Source organism: Triturus cristatus, chromosome 7 (assembly GCF_964204655.1).
Source record: "Triturus cristatus chromosome 7, aTriCri1.1, whole genome shotgun sequence".
Classification (NCBI taxonomy): Eukaryota; Metazoa; Chordata; class Amphibia; order Caudata; family Salamandridae; genus Triturus; species Triturus cristatus.
Genome location: NC_140590.1, coordinates 1,383,186,035 through 1,383,194,136, shown reverse-complemented (window position 1 = coordinate 1,383,194,136; position 8,102 = coordinate 1,383,186,035). Strand labels below are relative to the sequence as shown.

The following is an 8,102-nucleotide window of genomic DNA, read 5'->3' as shown; positions in this document are numbered from 1 at the left end:
GACAGCAGGATATCGGCGGGGGGAGTAGGCCTGGGTGGAGGTAAAAAGATAGATTGGCTGCATGGCGCTGGAAGGATAATCAAGGCCAGCCCCGGAAGCAGGCTTTTCCATCGACAGCTCGCTTTAAGCGAGGGCGGAAAACAATATGAAAGTTGCAGCCAAACACACTGATGTCTAGCAGGAGAGAGACTGGAGTAACCTCCGGAGCTGCCGACTTCGGACGTTGGGAACGGGATTCGAGTCTCTGCATCGTTAACAGTTTTACTCTAGATGTCTGTGACAGTGACATGCATATTTTCATGTAAGAGAAGCTTTGACTGTTACCCTTTCTAAGTTTGTTCTGAGTTGGGAGAGGATTTTGCATCTGCTGGGCTGAAACTGTTCCGTTTGACTCTTGGCACAGCTGGGTGTATTGTACCTGTTCTGCCTCCAAACAAAGCGTGCACAACTCCTGCATGTGGTGTGCCTCATGTATGTGTGAAGAAAGCATGGGCTGCTGTTCCATACACTGTACCTGTGATGATGCTGCTGAGTGTTAGTTAGTGATCACAGACAATATGTTGTATTCAGTTTATATTCAGTCCAGGTCTCGGTGGTTAGTTTATTGCGACTGTTACTAAGACTAGATTAATGGTAAAGTAGCAGTTTATAAACATATATACCCTTCCACACAGCAGCAGTGGCCGCAGAAGGGATGGGTTGGGGGTACTTAGAGGTACAGAGCAGAGAAAAATATGCACGGGTACTAGAACAAGCCCGGGAGTTGTGGAAGACGCGCGGCCACGAGTCACACTCTGTGGTGGGGGAGGAACGTTGAAGTGCGCGCTAGGGATAGACAACTCCTTGCGCTATAAGGAAGTGGGATAAGGGAGGGGGTAGGGGAGAGAGGCACACAGGCTGGCAAATGGTGAGCACTTTCGCGGCCGCTTTGATGTTCTCAGTGGCTGCGCGGCTCACTGAGAACATCAAAGCGGCCGCGAAATGATCACTCAGGCTGCCAAATGGTGCGCGCGCCCGGCGCACATGCACTGTATTTGGAGGCCTGAAAGCACTAGTTTGCACTTCCAAATCCCCCCGTTTACTAAAGCTCTCGCGAGAGCAGCGCTAAAGCTCTGGCTCAGGCGAGATCTAAAAAGAGCCACGAGCCACGTGAGGGGCATCATGGATGGTCCAGTCAGCAGCTTCACCATCGATTTCGTCGACGGCGGCCTTCTATGGGGAAGAGACAGAGTAGGAGCACAGTATCTAGTTGAGTGTAGGCGGAGGGCTCAGAGAGTGATAAACAAAGCAGCATGAAGCGTCCGCGCCATTCTTGGGAGCAAAATACCAAGCAAGAGCACACCAGACAAAGCAACAAGAAGAGTCAGGCGGCCGTCAACCAACAGCATATATATCGACGATAATGCTGCGCAGTTCGTAGTTAGGTAAACATCAGGGCACCACAATAGAACACAGAATGTTGTCGCAAAGGAGGTTCGGTCGGCGGACAGTACCAACCGTTTGGATCTTGTATATGCAAGTCAGTCTTGACCCTGCACCTCATGGGAACAGTCCAGCCCGAACTGCCAAGCCAGGTCTTCCTTGAACCGGAAACAAGTACCCTGGGACCGGTTTTGGGGTAACACCCCATATCAGCCAGGCTAGCTTGAATCCAGTGGCAAAGTGAGCAAGAGACTCACGTCTGGGTATTCATACCTTCTAAATTCAGAGTTTATGTTTCTCCAGACCAATCACTATTAAATTATACTGCCTGCTAGTATGATTGTCCTGTGACTCCTATACCTTGTAGTCCTTTGTCTTATAAACATTTCCTATAAAGTGATTTACACATGCATGATTGATTGTCTCAGTGTAATGTGTGTAATGTATAGTGCTGTGACACCCTACACTGGTGTGAGTGGCTCTGTAAATCAAATTAAATGCATCTGAGCGAGAATGAGGCTACGGAGACTTGAGGGGCACTGTTAAAGGGTGGTAGCGAGGGAATCCGTGACAGAGAGAGTCATTGGGGGCACCAACAAACATTGTCGCACAAGGCTCCACCAGCACTAAAGCCGGCCACTTCCACTTTCTACAGTTCTAACACCAAATCAGAAACGTTGATTCTGCAGCATACCTTCGAGTCAGTGTATGATTTAACAGTGGTCTTGGTTGTTCTAGGTCTTTTTTTATTTATGTACAATCTTTATTTGTGTGCAATGGTGTCTTGTAATTTTGTATTATATGAGTTGTGTTTTTGCACTTAACATAATTCTGGTGAGTAAAGAGCCACGTTAAAAAAAGATGATCCTATGACTCTTAGCATGTGCTTTTGGGATACTGGTGAGAAGATTTATGTTCAAACAAATTACGAAGTATTAGTGTCATGCGGAGGTGATACAGTAATAGCACAGAATGATAAGGGAGCCTTTTGAAATTTGCGATTATAGCAATGGTGTGAGGTTTTCTTTTGTGTAATTTTTTATTTTAAATGATCCCGCTCCTCATTACCTCAACAGGATCTCTCCCCTTTATGAGACAGAACTGACATTTTTATCATGCACTCATCTGGAAACACTCAGTTAACGTGGAGTAAAAAGATCCATCTTTTTGAGACCTGCAACTAGCTTTTCCATCCAATGTTACTTATGTAATCCATTTAATACTGTTTTAAAATATATGGACTTATTTGAATTGTATTTGTTATCTTTTTGTCCTTGTTACTGGTATTCACGTTAGGTCTCTTCAGTGATACCAAATAAGATCAATAGTCCTGCATGTCACTTTCTGTGATGTCACTTCTTGTGATGTTACATGCAAATTAGGGCCCTCACATCTTCCCTTTCGCCCCGGGCCCCATAAGTTCTAGGACCGGCCCTGGAACAAATAAACGAAAGGAGGAAAGAGAGGGTGAGATCCCTTCCTTGAAGTGATGGTTTTCATTAAGTGAGGAGGAGCTGCTAGACAGAAAGAGAGGGAATAAGAGGAAGAAGGAAAGGGGGCAGCTAAAGCAGCAGAGCAGAAGTGGACACTGTCCTTGCAACAGCGCAGAAGTGGACACTGTCCTTGGTCTACTTTCTATACCTTCTCAGCCTGCACCGTCCGTCCCCGAACGGCTATTTCTGCCATCCTGGGATGCATGTTCAAAATAAACAGAGTAGGGGAACGGAATCAAAGGAATGAAAGGAGTAGTGGCACGCCGTGCCCTGCCGATCTCGACCACTGACTTTCCTACAGTACGTGTAGTAATAATAGTCCACCTGGTCCAACAAACTTGTATTGAAGCCTTCGTTTGACGTGTTTTTGTAATCCCTATGTGTCGTTGCTGGAGATGGGGGTTGGTTCACTTTTACAGCACCCATACGTTTTTTTTAAAGGTTTTCGTGCTTGTTTTTATATCGGTCAGGCAGCCCTGAGGAGGAGTAGAGAGCACACACTGGATGGTAGAGTGTCTCTTCAGAAGCATGCGCAGTCAGACGTGGGCTCACAGGCTGAGACTAGCATCGCGTTAATCAGTGGCAAAGCCGGCAGCGCCCCCTAGGTTTAGACCCGCCAACCCTAGAGCTCTGCGGCCGGGGTCTTGCCTGGCTAAGAAGAGATACCCTCAACACTGGGGGAATACGGGGGACATCGCCGGGCCAGGAGGGCTGCATCGCACTGAAGGGTCCGGGCTTCAGGTGAGTAGCGGACTGGGCCCAGTCGTTGCTCCCGGCGATGAAGGCATCGGAGAGGAGGGGTTCGGGGCTGTCACTATGAGAGGTTGACTAAGGAAAGGCGGTAGTTTGCAAAGGCAGGCTGCTCTTTATTTACATTGTCTGCAACAGCTCCTCTCAGCAGTTGTAGCACCTGGTCACTTGCAAAGAATAACTGAATACAGCGGTTTTTGCATTCGTTTTTTATATGATGGAGGGCCAGGTCTCTCACTTACTTCACAACATTCTATTGTCCCCAGAGCATGGCAAGGATCGTAATCACTACCCTCTTCCGCCCCACGACCCGTAGAGTTTCCCAAAGCCCCACTTTTAGTGTGCATGAGTCCCATAGCGCCCTGTACCCTAATTCACTAGACACTAGGGTCTATGATCAGAGCATCTGGAACTTCGCAGTCACCCGGTGGGGGGCGCGATGCCTCACACCTTCCCAATGGAGCATTTTATGTTCGCTGTTCTGATTACTGAATACCCACTCGCTTACAGTGAGACCCTGTCCTACACACAGCAGAGCGAGTAGAAGAACCACATAGTAGTAACTCCTGTACCCGTAAGAGTCCTCCGATTGCTGCCAGTTCCATTAGTGCAGCCTTTAGCCCTTCATAATCCCATTGCACGTTGTTTTTTTCTACTTTGTGACCCATGTTCTCACCAAAGCACTCACGATCTCTTCTAATTTCTACTCCCTTCAAAGTCCAATATAATCTTACCCTATAGTATCAACTGAACATCCAAATAACCCCTTCAAATCGTCCGTGCCACAGTAATCAGTAGTAGAATTCACTGTTACATTGACCACTTCGCTGGCTCCGTTCAATCTTATATTTTCCTCTTCCCCCACTGCTCAATTGCACGTCAAGCTCTTTCTCTTGCATCTAATAGTGTTCCCTGAAATAGTGTCACCATCAACTCATGCTCCCTCTTTTAGGCAACTAATGCCTCCTGCACCACGCTCTCGCTTAGTGTGACCCCTGCCACTGTTGGCCACAATACAAGAACATATGCGACCACAGTATGCACCTACACTAGGTTAGACCGAATTGAAATGCAAAGTACATGTTCGTAGATTCTGTGGTTTTTCAGAGGCACACCTCTGGTGATCATTTAGTATCAAAAGAGCAATAAAATGGTGAAATGGAATGCTGTTGTCAGTACCTGTATAATCTGAATGATTCCAGTGGACGAATAAATAACCTAAACATTAATTATCAAGAATCTCTAGGAGCGGTGTTTAATTATTCGTAGGCAGTGCAGCAGTAAAGCTTCCATAAATATAAAAAATACTTTCACAGCCTCTTAACGTTGTTTCATATCTGTACGTTGGGTATTGTGGTCTCAGTTTCCTGCCTGTGCTTTTATGTTACAAAGCTTCTCCTTATTTCACGTATATGTATGCAATATCTGAACCAAAAAGTCAGTGAAACAAAAGTATTCAAGAGTACTGAACCAAGGTCTCAATCAGTTTTCTGCTATGAATGACATCACTCTAACATAATCGGCTCTTGCACGAGAACACCAGTCATCAAGAAGCATTCAGGCCCTCATTAGGAGTGGCTTGGTAATTGGTGTGATATTTATTGTGCTTTATAAGATCCGACTCCACTGAGCAACAAATATCACCTAATTACGAGTTTTTGGAGAATAACTTTCAGATTTAGGTTCTTACTGCACCAAACTCGGCATGTTCTTGTAAATACTGGACATTTTTCTCCCCATAAATATCGGCAGGGTCGACTTCTTGATATTTCTCCAGAAACTCGTAATTTCCATATGTGCTGTAACAGAAGTTACTGCACACATCGCAGTTAAACGGGGCACTCCTAATGAGGGCCTTATAGCCTCATTACAAGTGCCCTGATTAATTCTGCTATATAGGGTAACATCTGCACTGAGCAAAATGTATATATTTTATCGTACCTGGTAAATTATGGGTGTGAAAAACTCTGCATCCCCCGAATACATTTCTTCACGTCAAGCCTGCTGCAAGTTACCAGGAAAATATACCCAGAACATTCTGAAACATGTATACTTTGGTGCAGTAAGCACCAAAATCTGCATGTTGTGCAGCATGTTTCAGACACATTTGTAATAGGCGATAATTCTCGTGCATGTTTAAAATGAAAAAACCTCAATGCTGGATTTTAAATGTGGATTGATTATTGCATTGGACACCGGGGCACTTGTAATGGGGTCCTAAGAGGCACATATCCACTCCTACAATTGCCCATGATTCGAAATTATGCAATTTAAGAGTGTTATACCCGAATTCGTTAGGTCTTTTACTAGAATAACATATCCCTTTCTTTGCATGTACATCTGTTTTTAGTGTTGCTCACATTGCGACTGATAGACATTTCATTTTACAAGTGAAGTCATTTCAGGGCAGGGTATGGCTCATTGGCTGCTTTGTTAAACTACAACAATTGAAATTGCATGACTACATATATACAAGAGAAGTGTATGCTTACTAGCATTTTGCAAAGAAGAACAATTGAAGGAAAACTGGAAACGTTCAATGAAGGAAGGAGTTTATTTTATTGAAAGATGTTCCCAAACCGCCAGAGCTCCTTAGGTCATACAAGTATCCTAGCTGACTGAAAACCTGAACATTCTAACCTGCACTCCCAGGGGTTCCATGGATCATCGAACCCTTCTTAAGTAATAGGGGTCAGCTGGGAACATACCAACTATAGTTTAATAACGTATAAACAATATGAGAGTTTACATAAACTAAAATAAGCTAACCAAAGTGAGATTATAACATGTATGCCTACTATGATTTTGCATTTTGGCAAACATAGGTTATAATGGCTGGCCACACACCTGTCACTCACCCCTTGCTTGCAACATTGATCTGCTGCTGTTTGATTAGTTTGCTCCCATTGCTCCTCATATTGAGAATGACTGCGTCATTTAGGTTGCACAGAAAAAGGTCCTTAAGGTATCCAGTAGAAACTGAGCAGCTTCGAGCCAAAGGGATTTCGGCCTTTGCCAAGCCAACAGTGCCAGGCCTTGCCATAATGATGACTTCTTTGATAGTTAAAGCATTATTCTCTGAGCGAAAACAATGCATGAATGACGGTGCATTCAGCAGTAGAGTTTTGTGTTTTAGTCCAAGGGTCTGATTATGAGTGGGTCGAAGTTTTAAAACCCTGTGCAGAATTTATCGCACCTGGTTATCGGATGTGATAAATTCCTCACCCAGTATTACATTTTGATAGGTTAAACCAGAGGAAAAGTGTACAATATTTACTTTGACATTCACATTTTGATGTGGTAAGCACCAACATCCACAGGATGTTCCCCAAAATACAGAATCGATGCAATTTAGGAACTCCTGGCAGTCTGTTACATCAGGTGCAATAATGTACATCTTCCCTTCCTCCCACCCACTCATATCGAGGCCTGATTCTTAGAAGGTCGGGGTTTTTCAATACCTGTGCAAAGACATGAGGTGCCGTTAAGTTCTCACCTTTTGTTACATTTATGCAGGTTTAACCTACTGTAATTTAAAGGGATAAATCAGTAAAGGTTTTACTGTACTATTCGTTTTTTTGGTATGCAAAAGATCAAAATTTGCATGCATTTTCCCCAAAACTTGCAATAGGTGCAATTTATCACATCTGGTACATTTGGACTCTGGTTTGTCAGATATAGTGTGTAACAAAATGCAACTTCTTTGCAACGGAGGGCCTCACAAGGAAATTGGAGCTATAGTTTTAACACTTTTAAGAGAGCGCTCCCCTCTTTGTTTAAGTAGCTGCTGTTGTGCTCAGTGAGCTTCCTTAAATAGGTAGATGATTATCTGGGTTTTCAGTGTGTTTCTGATTGTGTGCCTTTTTTTTCACAAAAATAACTTTTAGATTTTACAGAACCAGCTCGGTACAAAGTAAACATTATATAGTCAAACTGCCTTGAATTAGACCCTCCAAATATCCTCAGGGGCATAGCTTTCCTAAAATAGTCAGCAAAAATACAATAAAAGTTTAAAGGAGTCTACTGCACTAAGTACATTTCTCGAGCAGTAATCCTGTGTTGCCAGCCGAATATGGGTTACCTAAATGGAAGATCATGCCAAAATGTTCCAGAAACGCGCACTCCTCAACTTTCCAATCCTTAGTATTAAAGGTGTTGAAGTAGAAGTAGTGTTGCGCTTCAAAAACATTTGACGATCAAACTAATGAGCTGCTTCTTGAGCTGGGCAACCATATTCTGCTATCGTTGTATTCAGCATAACGGCAGGGAAACATTGGTCAAGTGCACTGGTTTAGTTCCGGTCGAGACTTGTCGTTTCACTGCATGGGTTTGTTTAAGCACTCCTATCATTTTTCGACAGGGTAAGTGCAGTAAAGTTTTTTTTTTTAACACTTTAGTAATGTGCGAATGGGGGTGGAATTAATTGCATGCCATTTT

At 43.9% G+C, this 8,102-nt stretch overlaps 1 protein-coding gene across 2 annotated transcripts in view; it reads left to right on the top strand.

Moving 5' to 3' along the window:
* Positions 1 to 3,443: 3,443 nt before the first annotated feature.
* Positions 3,444 to 8,102, top strand: part of NCOA6 (nuclear receptor coactivator 6) — a 389,704-nt gene continuing 385,045 nt past the window's right edge. For both annotated transcript variants that reach the window (XM_085619104.1, XM_085619103.1), the window contains exon 1: positions 3,444 to 3,656. The gene's annotated coding sequence lies outside the window, so the exon portion shown is untranslated. The remainder of the gene's footprint in view (positions 3,657 to 8,102) is intronic.